General features: G+C 38.5%; 1 protein-coding gene across 2 annotated transcripts in view; it reads left to right on the plus strand.

Annotated features, from left to right (window-relative positions):
- Positions 1–1850: 1850 nt before the first annotated feature.
- pald1a (phosphatase domain containing paladin 1a) overlaps positions 1851–24682 on the plus strand; it is a 148004-nt gene continuing 125172 nt past the window's right edge. The window contains exon 1 of one of the 2 annotated variants that reach the window (XR_015848028.1): positions 1851–1978. The gene's annotated coding sequence lies outside the window, so the exon portion shown is untranslated. Of the gene's footprint in view, positions 1979–16496; positions 16788–24682 lie in introns of those variants that run through there. The other variant, XR_015848029.1, reaches the window with a different exon arrangement.

Here is a 24682-nt window from a genome sequence, read left to right on the forward strand (position 1 = left end):
ACGAGAAGCCTCATTTAACGGTAAAAACTCATCCGGTCTCAACCAATTTTCACACAGACCTATCAGGTTAAGTTTGTAATCACGAATAATATTATCAACAAGTAGAGCTTTAGGAGCCATCGATCTAATATTTAAAAGACCAAATTTTAGCTTTGCTGAATCTTTGAACTCAGCTGAAGTCTTTGTAGAGATCGTCACAAGATGTCGCCGTTTGGGCGTGTTGAGTCTCAGGCGTCGGTTGATAGGCAAGATCGATGAAGAAATATTGGTGGAATTAGGGACAATTCCATCATGTTCGTGTCCTTCACTGCCGTTTCGCCGATGTAGCTTCTTTAGCTCAGCACTCTTGCCCGAGAGACAGCCGCGCTTTTGTTTACGATCCCTACGCCGTCCCTGCCGCTTCGTAAGTGGGTTGGCCACCCACTGAGATCCTGCATCTCTTTGTTTTTCTTGCTGGATATCAAAGGTGGTATAAAAAGTGCCCAAAAAGTTGAAATTTAGACGCTGATCCAATTGTATGAGTTCCTCCCGACTATAAGTATTATTGGCCACGCATGTGTCCAAAAAAGAAAAGCAAAAAGGACAAAAGAACGGTAATAAATAGAAATTTAGCTGAAGAGCTGTGAGCTGCTGCGTCCGTGCGCGCCGCCATCATCTTATTTATGGAATGATTTAGATCAGTCTTTCTCAACTGTTGGGTTCAAGGATCCTTTAACCGCCTGGGTTGTCGTGGCAACACTGAGAACATAACTCTGGACATCTTTCTCCAATGCTGACGGGTCCTAGCCTGTTTTTTAAATGAGCAAGAAATATACAGTAAAAAAACATTGGACCATGTTTTTTTGCGTGAAAAAGAGAAATGATAAAAAATTATGTGAAAATGAAAAAAAAAGAAAAGAAAAAAGACGTTTGAGGAGGTCAGCCTTGGCAGCAAGATGGTATTTTTGTAGTTGGATTTCTGTAGTATTACTGCCGTTGTATTTTTTCAGTATTTCTGTAGTATTTTGTATTACTTTACTAGCAGCATTTCTTTAGTAATTTTGCATTATTATTGTTGTTGTTTTTTGTAATTGCAGGGTTTTATTCTTGTGGTATTATTATAGTTATATTTCTGTAGTATTTATGTAGTATTTTCAAATTGGTATTTTCAAATTAGTCTTTTTACTGAAGTGTATTTTAGTATTGTTTCAGTGTGATTGTTGTTTTGTTGTTGTAGTATTATTATTGTAGTATTATAGTAGCATTTTTAGCAGTATTTTTGTAATTGTATTTTTTAGTATTGTTTTAGTTGTATTTTTGCAGTATTTCTTTCATAGTATTTTTGTATTTTATTTTTATTGCAGAAGTATTTTTGTAGTCATCTTTTCCTTTTCAGAATCAAAGCAAACCCATAAATGTGTCCTGTTTTTAAGCACTAAATTTGATTTTTGGTATTTTTTTAAGTAGTATATTTTTGTAGTAGACACACATAATAATACTGGGGACAAAATGGCGGAAAGAAGAACAACATTTATTTTATTAAACCTACTTTATTAACTAATATTTATAATTTTGTATTGCCAAAATATCTTCCCATTTTCGTTTGGAGGGCCGCATTGAAATGCCAGATGCAATGTGGCCCGCGGGCGGTAGTTTGCCCACCATTGCTGTAGTGTATTTACATTTAAGATTGTAAGCACGTCAAACATATAGCCTGTGACAGGTGATTATCGATGTGATATTTTGCCAAATGTATTATTTCTGTTGAAGTTTTTATCGTTAATATAATATTCATCTTTTTCATTTATGTTTCGGTTCTATTTTGGCGCATGCGCAGTTTGACTTTTTGTGTCTCCTCTCCAGGCAACGTCCTCAATTTCTCCGAGAAAGAAAAAAAGAGAAGAAAAAAATCAGAGTGTTCTGGCGTGACGGGGAAAAAACTGCTACCGGTTCCATTAACTTGTTTGTAAAAAAATTCTTCGCCCCGCTAGCTGCAATGGTGAGTTAGCCTTTTTCTCAAAGTTTGGGGTCTTTTCCAAGATCTCCGTTTGAGGCTGACACGAGTTCGCTCGTGCCTCGCCAAGAGGATGCTAACTCTAGAATTTCTTCCTCTCCCAGCGAAATTGTGTTTTTGGAGAGTTTTACAAACATGTACTATGAAAGTTTTTTTTCCTTGCATAAGTGTGTTTAACAGAGTAAGTAAGGAAAGCGGGTAGGGGGCAGAGGAGTACCGATTTAGGGATACACCAACCCCCACTCTTTTAAGACAGCGTGGAAAAATGAACTGAAAATAATGATCATTCTGCATACCTGTCAACCTCCACGGCTCCATGCCCTTACTATCTGTCGTATTTTCCCTTACAAAATACAAAATAATCTTACACCATATTTTTTTTCCAAACGTGTTTATTTATGTAGTTTAACATGTTATAATGTACACGTGTTTCGTTATATCATATATATTGTTAATTAACTTTTTGTTGTGAGATACTGAGTTGCTTGACATGAATGAGGTTTATTATAAAAAAGTTCTAAAGGGAAGTAGCTTGGACGTTCACTGTAGAAGGAAAAAACACATGCAAATATAATTAAGTAAAATAATACATTCTCTTATTCAAATCATGAATTCATTTTATACTTCATTTTTTTCTTAACTTCTTTATACAATATAATACTGTAATTCCTACTATAATGCATCAAAGCAAGTGAGCCAATTGAAAGCCGGCTCTCTTTAATGAGTTGAGCCGAAAAAGCCGGTTCTCTAAAAAGAGGCGGACTTCCTTTCACTGCACAACTACCACGGAATATCCCCAGGCAGCAGACGCATGCGCACAGTAGCACCAAACCAACGAAAAAACAATACCGAGATAGAGGGTACCACGGCGAACTCGTTTGACTTGATTGATTTGCCGTTTCGTGATAGACGTTGTATACCGGATGGTACCCATAATTGACAAATTTGCGTTTCTCCGTGCAGACTTTCTTGTACGTGTCACGAAGCGGAGCGGGAAACAGGAAATAAGGACCCATTCGCGTAGACCTACTCACAATTTACTGGGGGAGGATGAGGATGGTGCGCACACTCGATCCAGGGATCGATGGTCGCGGAGTTGATTAGAAATCCAAACAAAAGAAAATATGTCAAAAACAAACGGATCAGACCAAAAAACAAAACAGGATCTAGCGCAGGCAGATTTACAGATTAGGCATTTCTCAGAATTACACAGAACTTGCAGAAATCTCACAGAAATCTCACCAAAGTTTGACAAGTATAACAAACGCTCCAGCAAAGCACAGTTCAGACGAACGCGTTTAAGTACTCTAAGAAGCAATCAGTCAAATACGTCTCAGCCGTTTTTCATGGACGGGGCCAACTGGGCGCCGGGGCAACCGCGCCAGAATCCGGGGCCACTCGAGCAAAATCGACATTGGAAAAATCTATACTACCAAAGTCAGAATCCATGTGTATCAAAAATTATTCAGGTTTCCTTGAAAAACTGAATTTCAAAGTTGTGTTTCCAAGGATTCAAACGTGCTTAAATTTTGTGTGAAGGGCTTGTAAATGCTTGAAATTGTTGCTAACTTTCTCAAATCTTTAAGTGACTGTGTAATACTTAGTGCCTCCTAGTGGTACAAAACAACTTAATTAAGTAAAAATGAAAAACATGTTTTTTGAATAAAAGGCAAACACAATGAAGGATCATACCAATGTTAATTTAGAAAAAATATTCATAGGTCGGGAAATTTGTATTTCATTTACATAGATGGATCCATTCCTAGTAGTCACCACCATGTTTGTCCAACATCTTGCTGCTTCGCTGTTCTCATTTGGCCTTGGTCTTAGATAATACAGTGCCATCTAGTGGTCAAATATTACAAAGTGTACCATTAAAAATTATGCAGAAATGGCTCTCCGGTGGCTTTGCTTTGCCATTGCATTTGTTGTTCCTTCATGATTAACTGCAGCTGACATTAGTTTGAATGACATTGTCCTTTGAAGCGTCATTTCTCCATTAAGGGGCCAGCACACTATGAAATCTATGTTGGCACAAGGATTACGTATCAAATATGGACATTGATTATGGGCCTTGCGTTTTACAGTGGTAAATCGTAATGGGAAGAACTTCCTGCAATTACTTAACATCTATATGGGGAGCTATTTGTTTCAAAACTAAATCTATTTGTGGTATATTCAAGATCTAAAAATCATATGTCTTGATAAATGCACACCCAAGATGAAAAATCGCAAATGTGAATCGCAGATATACTTGTGGCTCTGTAAAATGGTACTGAATAAATTAAAAAATGGCTTTGAAAATCCTTGAAAATTCATTGAATTTGGCCATGATAAGGCTGTATGAATCCTAATTATAAAAATAAGATTATTTCCTGCCACTACATGAGATTTTTCTTCAAATTTTATTACATTTTAAAATTCATGGTAATTACTTGCATTGAGGGATATACTACTCCCCTTGTCAAAATAAAACTTACTGCATGGCACTTCTAGGATGCTTTTATTTTTAAACATTTGCAGGAAAATATGGAGGAATTAGAAAAATTTGGAGAGTTAATGATAGCATTTCAAATTAAATTTGTTCATCTGACAAACAAAGTGTTGCAGCAGTGCCCTTTGTGGCCACATGGTAGAAAATCAATTCTCACCGGGGCAATTATTTGCATTAAAACTGGGCCCTAGCTAGAGGGCTGGGGGTCTTGTTGTAGGTTAACAATTAAATTATGAGTTATAATATTTGATTATAAGACAATTATTGTTTTTTTTTCGCTAATTTTTCCATCACTTAAGATTTTTTTCTCTTGTAAAGTTTATCAACAGCATAAAAAAAAGTTAAAAGAGCAATTCATTTTCATTACAGTGCAGACTGGAAAGAGAAATATTATACAAACGCTCATTTAAATGATTGATTTAAAAGTCTTTCTACTTTTTTTTTCCCTTAATATATTTACTTGGATATTGTAACTCTAGCTGTTATATTCCATATCTATTCAAGAAAGGAAACCACTAGGTGCTATTTTTTTTTAAAAATATTGTATCTCTTAAATAGTGCATCCGTGACTTGTATTTGAAGTACCATAATACTTAAGGTTTCCTCAATATTCTTTGGTTGATTAATGGTCGTCATGAAATACAACTACAGTGGGCGTTTTTTGAGTGGTGCATGGCCTTGGCAACATTCAGTGGACATATTTTAAACTGCAAAAGTCGTTTTGGCTCATTTGCCTCTTGTGCTTCTCTCAGCATAGTCTCATGGACCACACAAAATTATGTGGTGGGCCACTTTTGGCCCGCGGGCCATCAAGTTATCACATTTGGGTCACTGTATTTTACTACACACCACCAGTATTAATATCAACACAAATATGCTGAATTGATAATTTAATAATTCATTAAGATTGTGTACATGTTTTTACCATCAGCTGTACCCATAAAAAGTGAGCTCTTGTCGTACAAATGATGCAAAAGCAAACAAATTCTATGTTCTCAAAATAGAAACTCCTAAAAGTAGATGAACATTGCTCCTTTTGTATAGAAGACAAATATGTGGTGTGGAGTGCAATAATGTAATAATGCAATGTGCTCACTGCTGGGGGGAAAAACAAGTGTGCTTTTGGCATTCAAGCGGATAACACAATATACTCTTTTGTCTTGGGGTGGGACGCATCCCTGTACATATTACTTTTCCTCATGTGTCCTGTGGGAATAGTAGTAGAAAACGAGAGCTCAAACTGCAATTAATCAAACTCTGTAACGTGAAAGTACTCCCCAATGAATTTCCTAGTCGATGATTAAGCTTAATCTTGAGCAATTACTTAACTCACTCATTGACTGCTGTAAAATGTGTCTGTGTTTAACTTTCAGAGTTATTGATAGTGATCGTGTTAACATTAAATCAATATATATATATATATGTATATATATATATATATCTGTTTGCATAAAATGTCCTCATTTCACTAATTTTAATTTAGTTTTGTAGTTAAACAAAAGCAAAAATAATCGCTTAAATCAGGACAATTATTTGATACGGATGTTGGCAGATTTTTCTATTTTTAAGAATGATTTATGACTAAAAAATATTTTCCAAGTTAACAATCATCTGCCATAAATAATTTTTTTTTCTTATTTTACATGGACAGAAAACAAGTGCTACATAGTACAAGGGACTTTACAAACTATGGAGACCAACTGCTCCATTTTTCTCATTTTTTGCCCAACCTTTCACAAAGTTTTTGGTTTTTCGGAGTGCCTGTAGAAGCAAGATGGCAGACACTCATGTCAGATCGCTCTGGGGTAGTATTTGAAAATGCATGTTTATATAATAGTTATATAATACATTTTTGCCTCTTTTTCAAAGCATTACATTTTTTTAATTATGTTTTTTTTCTTTTGCCACTAGGAAGACACACAATGTCTCTTAAAGTATTCAACTTAAGAAAAAAACGTTTTTTTTATTAAAATAGGAAGTTTTACAGCAATAATTACAAGCGCAGTAAAATAAGAAAAAATATATTTAAAATTGGTAAAAGTCCATTTTTGCAGCGTATTATAAATCACACACACAAGATACTGTAGTTATTTTTGTTGATACCGTGCTGTGAAAAAGTATTTGCCCCCTTCCTTATTTCTGTGGTTTTTTTTGCCCATCACTCAAAAAGGTTTTGACCTCATCAAACCAATTCTTATCACACAGAAACAACCCAGGTAAATACAAAATGCAGTTTTTGAATTTTGACTGCATTTATTAAGGCACAAAAAATATCAAAACCTATCTGGCCCTATGTGAAAATGTTATTGCCTCCTAAACCCAATGGAAAGTTGAGCCACCTTTGGCAGCGATAACAGAAATCAAACGTTTACGATAATTGGTATTGAGTGTTTCACAACGATGTGGAGGTTTTTTGGCACACTCTTCTTTGCAATTTAAAAACAAATCTGCCACATTGGAGGGTTTTCTAAGCAGCCTTTGACAATCACACTGCCACCACCATGCTTTACCGTTGGCATTATGTTCTTTTTTTCAAATGCTGTGTCATTTTTACACCAGATATAATAGGCTGCACAACTTCCAAAAAGTTTAATTTTGACTAATTAGTCCACAGAATCCAAAGTATAGAGGATAATCAAGATGTTTTATGGCAATTGTGACACAACTCTCTTTGTGACAGCAGTGTTTTTTGTCTGGGAACTCTCCCATTGATGTCATTTCTTCCATTGAGTGTCTTTCTTATAGTATACATGAACACTGATCTTTACTGCTGCTTCTTTGAAGCAGGGCAACAATCCGTAACACTTCAACAAGTCCACCTCTGAAAGCCCAAAAGAAAACAACAACGTGAAGGTTCAGAGTGGCCAATTTAAAATTCAGATTTAAATCCAATTGAGATGCTGTGATTTTAACTTAAATGGGACGTTTGTGCTAGAAAACCTTCCAATATGACAGACAATTTACAAAGAAGAGGGGGGCAACATTGTGAAAGACTCATCACTAATTATCACAAATGTTTGATATCTGTTAACACTGTTAAAGGTGGCCAAACTTAATTAGGTTTTCCTTTTGACATAGGGCCAGATAGGCCTAGATTTTTTTTGTGCCTTGACAAATAGAATCAACATTTAAAACTGCATTTTGTATTTCTTTGGGTTGTCTCTGTGGGATATTAAAATATGTTTAATGATCTAAGATTTTTGTGAGCGATAACAATGGAAAATAATCAGAAATCAGAAAGGGGGCAAACACTTTTTCACGGTACTGTATGTTTCTTCATTTTGTTTATATTTAAAATACGTTGTAAAAATCCAGTGATAACCTGTCACTGTTTTTGGATAAATTATCCGTCCATTTTGTTTTTGTTTTCTGGGTATCGGACCGATAAGCTTGACATTACCTTTTGCTATTATTTGTCTAAAGAATATCACACTGATGATAACTGCGTTCCTGAAAAGCAGAAAAAGAATGGTTTGATAGATTATGAAAGTACATTTTAAGTTTACGCAAGGTGTCTACAGACAGATACTTTTGTTTTGATTTATTTCAACATGCTATTGCTAGCAGGTCAAATAGTTCCCTCTCCTGGTTCCTGGTCTGAGACACAGACCAGACAAGGAACGTTTCGTCAAAGAGGATGTTTCTATCATTCTGTCAAGGATGGAACACACACACACACGTTCTTTCCTTTCTGTGAGCTTTGAAGGTATGGAAGAGCGGAGAATTGAGTACATTTTTTTATTTCATTTTGGATTTAGACTTTGGTTCCTGTTCAGCCAAACGGTTAAGGGAAGTCACTTCTAATCATAAAAGAGGCCATACACCACGAATATATAAAAACAATCTATAAATAGTAGTTGTGATTTGTTGTTGCAGGTATTATAGCACCATTAGAGGTAAGATCCTAAAAAAAATTCCAGCCCGACGCGGGTCCGTGTGCATTAAAGCCCAAACGAGCCCGAGGGCCGCTGAGCGTGCTGATGCAGTCTGTGTGAAGGGGGGAAAAAATTCATCCTGTTGATCCTCCACAAAGAAAAACAAACAAAACGATGACGGGTGGATAATTAGATAATACATTTTTTTTAAGTCGGCAAGATAGAAGCACAGCCCGTAATGATTGACATTTTAGGCCTAATATCTTAACTCTTAGTACCAATATTGACAGCTTCAATATGCAATAACCTGAAAAAGCAGAACAACCATAATTAATCATCCATCCATCCATCCATTATCTGCACCGCTTATCTTCAGTAGGGTCACGGGGGTGCCGGAGCCCATCCCAGCTATCTTCGGGCAGGGGACACCCTGAACTGGTTGCCAGCCAATCGCAGGGCACACCGGGACATACAACCTAATCGATCATGTTATTCCTATTCATACGATTGGACCCATCACATATAGTTGTGAAATTTAGTGAGTGTGTGTAGTATACCATTTTTTCCCAGAAATTTGAATGTCTGCCTTATATGCGGACACAGTTTGAAATGCGCTACCATGTTTGGGCAATTGTTGTTTAGTTGATAAATATAGCTGACCACAATGGCATAAGATTGGTGGCAACGGGGTCAATCTGGATAGCAATGGCAAGGGCACCAAATCCTAACCACCAGGCCGCTCGGTACATGGACATTTGGCAAAACATTTTCCCATGTGAAAAACGTGCTCTGGTTCAACAACAGTTGAAAAAAACTGAACTAGACCACTAAGCATATAGATGACACATGAAAAGGCATTAGATCTTATCTCATTATCACACAGCCTTTAGTCCCGGTACCAAACATTTCAGAGAAATCAGCGTAGTACTTTGGTTTACTTTATCTCAGCTCAAACTAAGCATTTGAGGTGACAACCATGCAATAATTATTATCGTTCAAGATGATCATATTAATTCCCTCAATGCCTTTTTCCTCATTCAGACCAGAATCTTGTGCGATTCGTAAAGACTTTGCGAGTTGGCGATACAATGCTGTATATCAGCGGTACCACGGACCGTTTTAAGAGTCTGACAACATTCTCGCGGCCTGGCCCAATAATAACATCACTTATTTGACACTGTGACTTTAAATAAGGGGTCTTCAACCTTTTTCATGCTAAGAGCTACTTTTTGTTACTAATTGGCCCAAAAGGCACCCAGTTTGGTATGGATTTCTAAAATAACAACTTTTCATGTTATTACTATGTTAACTCTAGGTTAATCATTGAAAGTAGGGTTAAATAGTCAGTCAACCACTAAAAAAATCATTTTACTAAATATTTTTCAATGACCCGGCAATGGTGAGCTATTTTTAGAACAAGTCAGCGGGCACCTCAGCTGCCCGTAAGGGGCACCCTGGTGCCCACGGGCACCACGTCGGAAACCCTTGCTATAAATAGTATGATTAGGAGAAGAGACATAATTCCTATTCATGTGTCGTCTGTATTACTAGTCGTATATTGGATATGATCCGGCGTGCACCCCACCGCGCTCCGGGCTTGATTCCTGTTCATTCAATTCTATGCAGTTGTGGCGTATCAATCAATGCACAATTAAGGTACCTTTTTGTTTATTGTCCAACCCTGGGCCTTACTGTAGTTTTAATTCCTTGTGCCTTATAGTCCGGTGTGACTTATGTTTGTACAAATATATTATTAGTTTTTGGGGGTGCGCCTTATAATAGTAATGAAAATACAGTAATTATTTTTTGTTGCTACTGCGAGAGTGTTGGTTAGGAAAGAAGGAACAAGTGTTACTGCTCTTAATTTTCCTTTTGAAATCAACAGCATAGCAGTCAAAATGTTTATCTGGTTGCACAGCTGTTTGACGAATAAGAAAGTGTTGCGTTCTCAAACATCTGAAGATGAAACAAGACACTTAGTGTGATAAATTAATCGCAACTAGTCCCAAACAGCAGCAGCAACAGCAGCTTAAAGCCGTTTTATTTGCCCAGCTGCCAGCGGTGTTTACCTCCAGCATAGCACACGTTAAGCGCTAATGAATGGACCGATTAGAGCGTTTCAGTCAATTAGGCTTACGTAATGTCGTCTGTATGCGCTCGTTTTGGTGGTGTGGTGTCCAAACATTTTAGTCAAAGACAGTAAGTTAAGGCCGCTCTTCAGAAGGACAATTAAAGATGTATATTTTAGGGATATACGATAACTTTTTTTTTAGTACTTACAGTATACTGATAACCATTAAAATTCTGTCTCCAGAGCCCAATATCGATAACATATCACTTTTTCCAAAAACAGTTTTTTAAATGTTTGCTATATTTAGGGAATAACAAAATACAGTGGAACCTCGGTTTTCGAACGCCTCTCAGTTCGGACAAATCAGTGTTCAACCAAAAATTTTGAGAAATTCTTGCTTTGCTTTCCGGTCAAAAAATCGGAGTTCGAACGCCGGTACGCTAAGGTGCGATGCTGAGCGGCGTACGGGTGTTTTAGCCCCTAATTATGCCTCGGTGCCACCAGGACAGGTGAAAAAAAAACCAAGTTGTTCGTCCAACTATTGCCTTAAAGAAAGACATAATAACTAAATATGAAAGAGGTGTACGAATTTCCGATCTTTCTAATAAGAAGGCTGTGAAATCGAGTGATGTGGGTAAGGAAGTTGGCACTATAAGCAAGCAACTGCTGCAAGTTTTGGAAGAGGTTGAAAAACTTTTGATGATTTTTCCCTCCCCACCATCCACCACAAAGGCAAGAAATCCTATTCATAATCCTTTTTTTATTTTTACACGTTCATGTTAGCGTAATCTTTCGTACGGAAAATTATGCTAACGCGAACGTATGATTAGCCTGGCTTAGCTTCATGTTTACGTTCGTGCTAAACATTTATGGTGTTGGAACGGATTAAAACAATTTCACATTACTTTTAATGGGAAAAACGATTTTCGGTGATCGACCAAATCGGTTTTGGAGGGTTCTGGAACGGATTATGGTCGAGAACCAAGGTTCCACTGTACTACTTTTTATGTGTATTCCTTTTGTTTACAACAACAATAGAATAATAAACCTGTGATTAAAAATGTCAAAAAAGTACTGTTGGCAAGATTAGTTTGACTCCCTCTTTCTCTTTCTTCAATTTCTCCAATTTCTTTCTCTAAAAATACAGCGTGTCTCAAAAAAATGTACTCACTCTTAGAATGACGAGAAAACCTTTATTTATGAACATAGAGTGAAGTGAAATAGCATCGAATACATGAGACAAATGTAATTGAAGAATCATGTTCACAAATGTTCAAAGTGATGACCATTATTGTCCAGACAACTCTGATAACGCGCAAACGTCGCGAAACATGTCATTAGGAATATCACGACATTGTCTTTCAATTTCCAATTTCAATGCATCAATTGTCCTTGGTTTGTTGCCATAAACGTGGTGTTCTATACGGTTCCATCTGCTTCAAATTTGTCTCTGATGCGCGCAATGGTCTGGCGCGTGGGTGGCGGTTTTGCGAATTCACTTGTGAACCGGCGTTGCACTTCAGTGGCGTTTTCGGTCTTCCAATAGCATTTCAGGACAAACTTTGTCTCTTCGAAACTAAGTTGATTTCCTGCCATGGCTTCAGTAATTCAGGATATCTGCAACACATAAAAAGAGTGAGTAAATTTTTTTGAGACACCCTGTATGTTGTGGGCGGCCGGGTGGTTAGCGCGCAACCCCACGGTGTGAAGATCGAGAGTTAAATTTCAGCTACCACAGCCTTCCCGTGCGCAGTTTGCATTTTCTCACCGTGCCTGCATGGGTTTCCTTCGGGCACTCCGTTTTACTCCCACATTCCCAAAACATGCATGTCAGTTTTATTGGCCGATTCAAATTGTCCCTGGGGTTTAATGAGCGAGTGAGTTGTTTGTCTCTGTGTGCCCTCCGACTGGCTGGCAACCAGTTCAGGGTGTCCCCTGCCCACTGCCCAACGATAGCTGGCATGGGCTTTAGCTCGCCCGCAACCCAGGTGATGATAAGCGGCGCAGAAAATAGATGGATGGATGGATGGTATAAATGATTTATTTTTTAGGTTCAAATTTACACTTAAATGAAGGGGAGTTGCGGATTTTCAAATTAAAACAACAATGACATTATGTTCACACTAAAAGTCACCATTGATCAGGGGTCTTAAACTAAATTTACATGGGGTCCACTAGAACTAGGGCTGGGTAAGGTTGGGACAAATTCGGATTTCCGCAAAAAGTTCGCATGAAAAAAAATCACTATTTTCAAATGTCGATTTTGTTAATTCCCTTCACAAAATAAAATCCAAATTTCCATTCTTCTTGTAAGACAGTCAAATATTACACACTGACCATTTAAGGGTAAAGCATTATTCAGTGCCTCCTACTGTTAAAAACAACTCCATTCATTAAAAAAAAATACTGATTTGCATATTAAGAAAAAAATTATGAACTCTTTTTTGAATCACTTATAGGTCAAAAATGTGCATTTATTTCAATTAACATCAGCCTCACCTAGAGGAAGCTAACATGATTGCCAGGTACCCCAGAAAAAAACAAACCGAATACCTTGAGAATGGCTGGGCAAAAGAAATTAGAAGAAAAATGGTGCAGTTTGGTCACTTTAAGTCTCAGTAGTTTGTTGTCTTCCTTCTTCGTTTTTGGTTGCACTACACCAGACATGTCAAACGTACAACCTGCAAGCCAAGTCCGGCCCGCCATAATTTTCTGAGTACAGAAGCTCCCTGACAACTTACATTCGATTTACGGATTACAGCACATTCGTTCATTTTTTTCCAGATGTCGAAAAATATACGGACATTGCTGTAAGTTAGATTTTGTATTGTGTGCTCCTTTTTCTGAGTAGAGGACAGTACTGTGGTGCTTTTTTCTGCCACATGGCGCTGTGAGAGGTCACACCAAAGAAGAAATCCGGCTTGTACTTCCTGGTTCGTGTGTAATCATAACAATGTATCGCTCGCGCGCTAAGAACTTTGACTTTTTTTTGTTTATTATCTCGTGCATCCATTCAATATGGTTGGTGTAAACTGTGAAGTGTAAGGAAGAGGTGAGTCATTTCTTTTGAAATGAAAGTGGAATAAGAAAGCTTGATGCGTTTGAGAAAATGGTCGGAAACCTTATTTGGCCACTATTTACCACGGAGGAGGAACTCTTGAAGCGCAATTTCCAAAAGTAAGTTAAACTCACTATATTGATCTTTATAGAGCATAATATTTTATTAAATGTTTATTTTTGATTAAAAAAAAATACAGGTTGCTTATACAAGCCGTAACCACACTTATATAAACCATAAACATAAAAAATGTAGCACTGAAGCAACTTACGAACAAATTAAACTTACCAACGATCGTCCGGAATCTAACTCGTTCGTATGTCAGGCAGTTTCTGTATGTCATAAAAGAATCGTGTTTAGGAGTTTTTTGACCCAAAGAAGTTCTTTTTTTTTGTCTTACTATATATTTGTAGACAAAATTCAGTAAAACTGCTAAACCAACTCTTCAGACAAGGACTCACTTTTCAGCGCACTTCATTTCACTGTGTGATGTTAGATGATTTGATTTTATCAAATTGATGAATTAATAATGCCAAGGCCTGTGTCCCAAATCAACAAATACTGGATACCACTTTAAACTTGTCTCCCTCCAGCAGTTACTTAAGATTGTTGAGGCAAATTTTTACCTTCATTTTTTCATAAATAATGGTTTCAAAACAAGATGCAAGCAGAGTTTGTTTGTAAAAATGTCACAAAATACTGCATATCGGGATACTGACGTATTTACCTTGAGCGTACCCCTAAAGTTTTTTTCTGTGGGTTTTAATCATAAGGTGTCTCAGCAGATTGTTTGAGTTTCCATATAAAGGATCCACTGGCAACGTACAGCCAAAACGAGGTCTGTTGGTGTGACATCTTGATTGTAAACTGTAGTTAAAATTGCTCATCAAATACTGGACCGAACTGCTAGTTTACCGATGTTAAGTCGGTTATGCATGCACCAAACACTATGTGCTATGAAAATTTATGACACTCTTGAACAAATGTGCGGAAGTAGAACATTATCTCCGAACCATATGAGTTAATGAAAAGAGCCCTGCTTTATGTCATTCTTATCATAAGTTAGGATTTTTCTAATACATGCAAACCAAATGCTGTCCCCAGCTATTAGAGGGGAGTTTTGAGTTTGTAGAGCGTGGCGAGCTGTTTTAGGAGTAAAACTGTTTTCACTCAACTGCTAAAATAAACCAGTTAATTAATTAAATGCCAAACATCCATCCATCCATTATCTTTCTGCTTATCCTCGGTATGGTCGCAGGGGTGCTGGAGCCCAACCCAGCTATCTTCGGGCAGTGGGCAGGGGACACCCTGAACTGGTTTCCAGCCAGTCGCAGGGCACTCAGAGACAGACAACTCACTTGCTCATTCACACCCAGGGGCAACTTGGACCAGCTAATTAACCTGACGTGCTTGTTTTTGGAATGTGGGAGGAAACCGGAGTGCCCAGGGAAACCCACGCAAGCACGGGGAGAACATGCAAACTCCACACAGGGAGATCCGATCTCATGACTTCAGAACTGCGCCGCACACGCGCTAACCACTGTGCCTCCGTGCTGCCCTAATGCCAAACATGAAAATATATTTTTTCTCAGTTGTTTGTCAATAAATGTGTTGTGTTTAGAAAAGATCCTTTGTGATCCGTGATTATAATACAGTATATCGGATAGGTTACTAATGGAGGCTGAATGATAAAGCAAAATACTGAAAAACAGCTAAAACTTTAGAGTTGACATTCTTTTACTGATCCGGCCCGCCTCAGAACAGAAAGTCTAGATTCGGCCGAACTGAGTTTGACATCCCTGCACTACACAATACAACGGCATCCAGTGGTTTCACATTGTCCCTTTAACTTGTTATCAAGGCAGGGGCCTCAAACTATCATCTTGAGGTCCGCAAATGGCCTCCAGGCCGCAAGTTTGAGACTCCTGGTATGAATGAGCCATTAATTAGCATCTTACGGCAAAGCAACGGTGTTTACATTTAGGCATATATCATTAAAATACAGTAATTTTGTTAACATATTCTATTCATATAAGTATGAATATATATTTATATATTCATAGTCAATAGCCAGTGTTCTCGGTTGCCCTGCGTCCTAGACGCATCATTTTTGCTGGGGGCGCATAGTGTCAAATCAACGTGCGTCCCCGGGACGCAAGCTTTTTGCCACAAAATTGTCATTATTACCCGATTACTTTTTTTTAACAAAGATTTACTGCAGTCCAAACTGTTGTTTTGGTCTCGCGGTTCAAGTTTTCGTCTGCATGCCGATCTCGGCCAACGAGATCTCGTTGTGTAGTGAAACGAAGTCCGTCTTTTTTTAGAGAACCAGCTTTTTTGACTCAACTCATTAAAAAGAGCCGGCTCTCAAATGGCTCACTTGCTTTGATGATTGATATACGAATTATGTTGTATAAAGAATTTAAGGAAAAAATGAAGTATTAAAGGAGAAAATTAAAAAAAGACAGGTTGGTGGTTATCCCTTTAATCGGTATATTACCAACAATAATTTGATGCAGAAAATGAATAATTTGATGATTAAAACTGAATGAATATATAGATTTATATTATATATTTGTCGCCGATTTGCGATTTCAACCTCGATAACACTAAATTTTGGGGACCCATAGATCTCTGTTCGGACCCATAGATTTTTGAGCATGCGAGTCTCCGGGACCCATCACTTTTCAGAGGTAAAATGAACACTGAATAGCATAATTTCTTTATACGCAGCATTAGTATACCTCACTGAAAAGTAAAGATCCATGCATAGCACAATTTTTTATTTTTTTATTTTAGTATTTTTACCATGTGACAAGTTTGAGGGACGCTAGTTACCTCGTGTTTTTAAAGTCTGAAGGTCTGCTGGTGTATGTGTAAGTGCATGTGGGAGGCGAGAAATTGCCAAGAGGCCACATCAGTTGCCATTGGACAGCACAGAAGGAGATGATGAGTAAGCCACTCGTCCGGGTCCGCCCCCACATCCCTTTTTTTCTTTTAAATGCTGCACATGCTTCTCACACCGCTGCGCCTCCCGCAAGGCAAAAAACTAAACTAAAATCAGCTCCTTCATTCAAGGTCGCGTCCATTGACGGGATATACAGGACTGTCTCAAGTTACGGGATGATACCACACGCTGATTGATTTGTTCAGATTGGAAATTAGCCATCCAGGATGTGCGACTGACAGGGACCACCATTTCCCCAAGAGAGCTAGCCAACCGTTAAATTATTTTTCGAAAGCACAATATATTTTTCTCCTGTTATCGGATGTTGGACTCCACAGCAAAGGTTTAGGTATGGTGCTCTTACTTCACACATTACAATATGTTCTTCCATAAGGCTGAAGATGTAAAATAAGTTAGCCAATAGGGTCGTGTTAGGGTGGGCAAACTTTAGTGTGTATGGATGGATGGAATAATGGGAAAGTAGAATCCTTTATTCATATAACCTATTTTCCATACTATAAGGCGCACTGGATTTTATTGTACCCCCCAAAATAATACTCTTTTGTCATATTTTTTTCATATAGAAGGCACATGAAACTAAAACTACAGTAGGAGCTATAAGCCACTGTCTTACATGTATAACCATTTTAACCACTTTATACACATACGGTATATATTAGTTCAATGATTTATCAGTCAAAAGATATCACTGACTAAAATCGCAAAACATTGTATGCATTGGGAGTCGAACCCAGGTCCTGGCAGGGAAAGCGACGAAACCTAACAAGTTATACCTGTGGCATGTGAAGAGGCATTAGATTTTATACCATTGTTACACTGTTTTTTGATCACAGTGCCAGAAAGGAATTTCAGTAAATGGAGAAAACAGAATATTAAGGTTAAATTTAATGAAGACTGTAAAAATTGCCCTCCAATAAAGCGGTTAAAATGAATGTACTTTAATTAACTGTCATAAATCACACTATTTCTCTTTTTAAAGTCATTGTGCCATAAACTGTTATTTCAAGTGTAAACCACTGCAACTTCAGTTCCTGTTTCCTCTTCCTTAAAGCGTTTACCCTCATTTTTTTGTCCTGAATTCATGGGATTCAAATCATGTGTAAAATTCCACTTGTTTGCCATATGTGAAGCGTAGTAGTAGAGCTGAAATCAAATTTGATGTGTAGTGGGTAATATTCAGTGCTGGGCACATTACTCAAAAAAAATAATTTTAGTTAGTCAGTACGTCTTTCAATAAGTAACAGAGTAACTGAATTACGCTATAGTAAAAGGATGTAGTTACCAGGGAAAGTAACTCTTTCAGATACATTAAAAAGATTGTTTGAAAGTCAAAAAATTTTAAATTTTCTAAACAATATGTGAAGTGCGACAAAAATAAGCAGTAAACAATACAGTGGAACCTCGGTTTTCGAACGCCTCTCAGTTCGAACAAATCGGCTCTCGACCAAAAATTTCGAGAAATTCTTGCTACTCTTTTCGTTCAAAAAATCGGAGTTCGAACGCCGGTATGCTAGGGGCGATGCTGAGCGGCGTACAGGTGTAGATTGCCCCCACCCCTCGTGAAGAACTTGTCACGTGAGCGCGCACTCCTTTTTGCTTTCGTTTTTAATATTGGTGAACAGAGTGTTTTAACCCCTAATTATGCCTCGGAAGAAGGTCGGTGCAAGCAGCAAAGTTGCGTACAACTATTGCATTTAAGAATACACAAGATTGCATTTAAGAAACAAATAATAGCAAAATATGAAGAAGATGTGCGAGTTTCCCTTCTTTGGAGGGAATAGAGCATGGCTTCTGCAGACCACCACAAAGGTAAGAAATCCTATTCATAAATCTTTTTTTTATCCTTTAACCGCTCACCACTTGTTGTGGAGACCCTGGTGCTAAATGACGTGTAAACCACCTGATTTTTTAAAATTTTTACACGTTCATGTTAGCGTAATCTTTCATACGGAAGATTACGATAACGCGAACGTAGGATTAGCCTGGGTTAGCTTTGTTTACGTAAAACATTCAGGGTGTTGGAATGTTCCAATGAAGCGCTAGCCACTTGTTGTGGAGACCCGGGTGCTAAATGACGTGTAAACGACCTGATTTTTTTATTTTTACACGTTCATGTTAGCGTAATCTTTCGTACGGAAGATTATGCTAACGCAAACGCACGATTAGCCTGGGTTAGCTTTATGTTTACGGTCATGGTAAACATTCAAGGGTGTTGGAACTGATTAAAACGATTTTACATTACTTTTAATGGGAAAAACGATTTTCGGTGATCGACCAAATCGATTTTCGAACAGGGTTCTGGAACGTATTATGGTCGAGAACCGAGGTTCCACTGTATAATAAAAAGACAATCTAAACAATACAAAGTGAGTTTAACAAATTAGATAGTAACCTGAGACAACTGGTCAACCAGACATAGCCTACTGTACTTCAGGCATCTTGTTCACAATATAAGTCAATTGGAGAACAATTTTATTTGGATGTATTGCCTGACCTGTATTCGATCTGTTAAATTGTGTCTGAACAGCACATAAGTGCTTTTTTCACACCAAACACAGGCCACTTTCAAATGTAGTCCTAAAGCCAATACATATCTGATCTTATGGAATGGGAATTTAATGTGAATGGATGAGACGCATTCATGTGACCTGCATGTCATTGGTAGGCCTGACGAAGCGAGAAATCCACCAGGGTTCCCACGGAGCCTTGAAGAGTTTTAAAATGCATTAATTCATTATTCTAAAAATAAAGCATCAAAACGTCATAAATTCCATTTTGCTGAAACTCAGCAAAATGTAAGGTGATACAATTTATATTTGTTTGAACTTAAAAGATTTTGTTACATTTATCTCATCTCATCTCATTAGCCGTACCGCTTATCCTCATTAGGGTCGCGGGGAGGCTGGAGCTCATCTCAGCCATCTCCGGACAGTGGGCAGGGGACACCCTGAACTGGTTGCCAGCCAATCGCAGGGCACACAGGGACAGACATCTAATTCGCTCATTCACAACTAGGGACAATTTGGACAGGCCAATTCACCTGAAATGCATGTTTTTGGAACGTGGGAGGAAACCGGAGTGCCCGGAGGAAACCCACGCAAGCACGGGGAGAACATACAAACTCCGCACAGGAAGTCTGGAGCTGGATTTGAACCCAAGACAGGTTCCCATGACATGAACTGTGCCTCACAAGCGCTAACCACTGCGCCGCCGTGCTGCCTGTTACATTTATTAATTGTTAAATTACGCAACTATCAAAACAGTAGTTTTAGTCGGGCCTTTTAGAGCAGACGCATGTCTTAGGTCTAGCCACACGTAGCACGTAGCAACTTTAGACACAGAAGTTTACTTTGGATCATGGGGGAGTGTATATTTCATGTTTTTTGCCATAGCTAAAAGCTGTGCCAGGTAATGTGTGCAAGGCACAATGTATTGTGTGCAAGAAAAGATTTTTTGGTTTTGTTTCAATTTTTTTTTTTCGGCCAACTCTTAAAGTCTTAATTTCAATTTCAAAGGCATTAAAAAGGTCAAGTCATTTTTATTTGTATAGCCCTTAATCACAAATAGTCTCAAAGGGCTTCACAAGTTATTACATATAAGAAGTTTAGGTTATTCGTATGCTATAGAGTAGAAGTGAGTTCTAAGCTTAGACTTAAACATTTCTACTGAGGTTGCAGATCAGATCTCAGGGGGAAGAGCATTCCACAACACCGGTGCCCAGATGGAGAACGCTCTCGAACCTGCGGAACTCTTCTTGGCTCTTGGGATCACTAGTAGACCAGCGTTGACAGAACGAAGGCTCCGGAGCGGAACATAGGGGGAAATTAAATCTAAAAGATATGAGGGAGCAAGTCCATGTATGATTTTGTATAATACCAACAGAACCTTAAAATCACATCTTAAGCTAACAGGGAGGCAATGCAGGTTAGGTTAAATTTGGGATAATGTGATAAATGATAAATAATAAAGATAATTGAAAGTTAACACCAGGAGACCGGCGCTCTCGGAACGAAGGCTTCGGGCCGGGACATAGGGGGAAATCAGATCTGAAAGATATGAGGGGGAAGATCCATGTATGATTTTGTATAGTAATAGGAGAACCTTAAAATCGCATCTTAGGCTAACAGGGAGCCATTGCAGGTTAGCCAAAATTGGGGTGATGTGATCGTACTTTTTTGTCCTAGTTAAAAGCCTCGCTGCAGCATTTTGTACCAGCTGAAGACTTGAGTCTGGTCATCGGAAGACAGGAAAGTAGTGCATTACAGTAATCGAGAAGGGAGGTAACAAACGCGTGACTTATGATTTCCGCATCCGACTGAGAAAGTATAGGACGAATTTTAGCAATGTTACGGAGATGGAAGAAAGCGGTTCTAGTAATTTTCTTCACATGTGTTTGAAAGGACAGATGGGGGTCAAAAATGACATCTAAATTTTTAAGTGAGTCGCTCTGTGTGAAGTGGCAATTGTCGATGTTCACAGCGGTTTTAGAGAATAAGTCACGGGACTTAGATGGACCAATAACTAACATTTCAGTCTTTTCAGAGTTAAGGCGCAGGAAATTGAGTGACATCCACTCTTTTATCTTCAGTCAACCTGGAAGCGGGTCGAACTGGCAAGTCGTCGGTTTGGCCGTATTCACCATCTGTTTAAGATTATCGAGTGACAGTTCACTAAAACGGGACAAAATCCCTGGTCAGCCACCATGTCGTGCATCTATAGATTTGAGTGCTTTAGTATGTGTTGAATTAATACTGTCTTTAGCGATTTCTTCCTGTATGCTTTGGATCTTCTTAGTAAAGAAGACCATTATGTCGTGGGCAGAATGAGTGGAGCTATCTGAGATAGTCTGTTGCCTTGTAAGCGATGCTACATTGTCGAAAAGGACCTTGGGATTGTTCTTTTGTGACGCAATCACCTTCGAAAGGTAGGCTGATTTTGCAGAGGCCAGGGCCGCTTTATACTTCAACAAACTATCGCACCAGATTTGATGGAAAACTTGGTAGCGCACCATTTTCTTTCAGATTTCCTGCATTCTCGTTTAAGGGATCTAGTTTCATCATTAAACCAAGGCGTGCGTCTTTTAGGTCGTGATTTAAGCCGGATGGGCGCTACTGAATCCAGGGCACTAGCCAGGGTAGCATTGAATTTATTTATGAGTGATTCGATAGAGCCTATGTAGGAAGGAAAGGACGCAACTGCTCCTGTAAGAATATCGGAGAGCTCAGAAACTGTGCCCGTGCTTATATTGCGTCCATTGAATCCTTCATTTTTTTTGGTACTACATTTAGCTAGCACCTCAAATGTAACTAAATAATGATCCGAGATAACTGTAGTACACGGTAACACCGTCATGTTTGAGGTTGAAACTCCTCGAGTCAGAACCAAGTCAAGCCTGTTTCCATCTTTATGGGTTGGCAAATCAACCAGTTGATTAAAACCAAATGCATCAATTAGAGACTGAAACGCAACTGTGAGTGAACTAAGTGGGGAGTTCATATGAATGTTAAAGTCCCCCATAATTTTAATTTTGTCTGCATAGGTTACTAGTTCAGACAAAAGTTCAGCAATTTCGTCTAAATAAGTTGTGTATGGTCCTGGTGCGCGATAGATAGTTATTACATAAATTGACATGGAGAGGACCTCATAACAAGAGCCTCGAACGACTTGTGATTATTAGAGGTACGAGGACTAAATTTGAGCGTTTTTTTTTTTCAGAAATGAGCGCGACACCGCCACCCTTTTTCAAAGAACGTGCTACATGGCTGTTAACGTAGTCTGGTGGCGAAGCATTATTTAGTGGTAAAAACTCATCCGGGCGTAACCAAGTCTCACAGAGACCGAAACAGTTAAGTTTATAATCGCGAATAATATTATCTACAAGTAAAGCCTTAGGAGCAAGCGATCTAACATTCAAAAGACCAAATTTTAGCTTTGAATCATTTAACTTAGCTGTAGTCTTTGTGGAGATCGTCAAAAGATGTCGCCGTTCGTGTGCGTTTGGCTTCAGGCGTCGGTTGACTCGCAGAATCGACGAAGAAATGATGGTTGGATTAGACAGATCTTCATGTCGTTGCTCCTTCAACTTTACACGCTTCCCTGCACGACATCCCCGCTTCTGTTTTCTGTCTTTGCGCCGTCTTCGTCTTCGATTTTTCTTTTTCTTCGGTGGAGCGGGAAAGCAGGGCAAACCCGAGTCCCTTTGGAGCTCATTCGGAATGTCATGGGTGGTATAGAAAGTGCCCGAAAAGTCGAAATTTAGACACCCACCCAGTCGGATGAGCTCCTCCCGGCTGTAGGTCTTATTGGCCACGCATGTATCCAAAAAGGAAAGCAGGAGGACAGTGGTAAATAGTAGGATAGCCGGATAGCAACTAGCCGCAAAGTAAACACGCGCCGCCATGTTGGAAACCGGAACGGGAAGTCCCCGGTCTTAAAGGTCTTAAAAAGTTTTGAATTCAACTTGCCTCGAACGGTATAAACCCTATCCACATCCATGGAACTCAAACACACAAAGAAAATTCAATATAGGGAAAGCTACGTTTTGGATTTAATTAGATTTAGGGGGACAACTATTCAGCCTCTGGTCGAACAATAACTTTCAAATAGCTTGATAAGCAATGGCATTAACATCCATGAATACTTCCGCAAACACTGATCAGTGACGTCACAAGTCCTCTACTACTCATGCGGGACACTTGTGGCATTCACACAGGAGACTCTTTTGGTCCCAGGAGATCACATACAAGTTGCATTTAGTTGGAAAAAGTAACGCACCGCTTTTGTGCAGCCCTTTGAGACTTTTTGTGATTAAGGGCTATACAAATAAAAATGACTTGACATGACCTGACCATCAGAGAAATCTTCATTAGTTAGATTGCCCCGTTTACGCATGCGGGACACTTGTGGCATTCACACAGGAGACTCTTTTAGTCCCAGGAGATCACATACAAGTTGCATTTACTTGGAAAAAGTAACGCACCGCTTTTGACCATCAGAAAAATCTAAATTTGTTAGATTGCCCTGTTACTGAAAAAGTAACGTCGTAACATAACGGTGTTATTTATAACAGTGTTATTGCTATGTGACTGTGATCTAAAAATACTGAAATCATTGGATTGTCATTAAGAGTCATTTAGTGCATATTTTCAACTGACACGGCTTATAGCCCAGTTAGCAAGTACTGCCAATAGCATTTGCTCCTCTCAGTAGTTGCAAGGGGCATGAACGCATTCAAATATTTGAACACCCTGCTATTTTGCTATTTCTCCCACTTAGAAATCATGGAGGGGTCTGAAATTTTCATCGTAGGTGCATGTCCACTGTAAAAGAGATAAACTAAAAAGAAAAAAATCCAGAAAACACAATGCATGATTTTTTTTTTTAATAGCAAACAAAGGCTACTGTACCAAATATTAACGTTCATTTTCACAGGGGTTCAAATACTTATTTGCAGCTATATCACACAAATAAATTGTTAAAAAATTATGCATTGTGATTTCTGGATTTTTCTTTTTAGTTTATTTCTCTCACAGTGGACATGTACCTACGATGAAAATTTCAGACCCCTTCATAATTTCTAAGCGGGAAAAATAGCAAAATAGCAGGGTGTTCAAATACTTATTTTCTTCACTGTATGTAAAAATCTTCAGACTTTGGTTCTCTACCACAGGCCTGGGAGTTTGAGGATTCAGTATCTTAGTTGTTCGTAGGACTGCACTCTTCTGGTCTGTGGTTTCAGAATTAAGTTTTTTAACACTAGGAGGCATGAAATAATACACGATGTACCTTTAATAAAAATATTTAGATTTTTTTTCTATGGTCCTACTGACAACTATGTCTCAATATTTATGAAACAAAGTCATCGCATCCATTACATGACATGTATTTTGAAATGTAGCCATTCTGTGCCATTTATTCAATATGGAATTTTCTGCTGGCCCACCACAGATGAAGTAACGTATTATTAAAAGTGGGCAACCACACGTTGACGTGATTGCGTGCAGAAAGTTGCACTTTGTCAAGGAGACCGAAAAAAAACCTTTAAAATGCATGCATCTTGGAAATCATAGAGGCATAAACGTGCCTCGTCAACTCAAATAAATTACAGACAATCCATAACTGCTTTTTTTAGTAACTTATCATTGAGCTGTCAGGAAAGCTGGCGGAAGGGCCACCGCAGCATTCATTGTAAGTCTTATTCATAGCAGGGCAAACTTTACACTT

The sequence above is a fragment of the Urocampus carinirostris genome, chromosome 19 (assembly GCF_059441175.1).
Source record: "Urocampus carinirostris isolate Australia breed hairy pipefish chromosome 19, RoL_Ucar_1.0, whole genome shotgun sequence".
NCBI lineage: Eukaryota > Metazoa > Chordata > Actinopteri > Syngnathiformes > Syngnathidae > Urocampus > Urocampus carinirostris.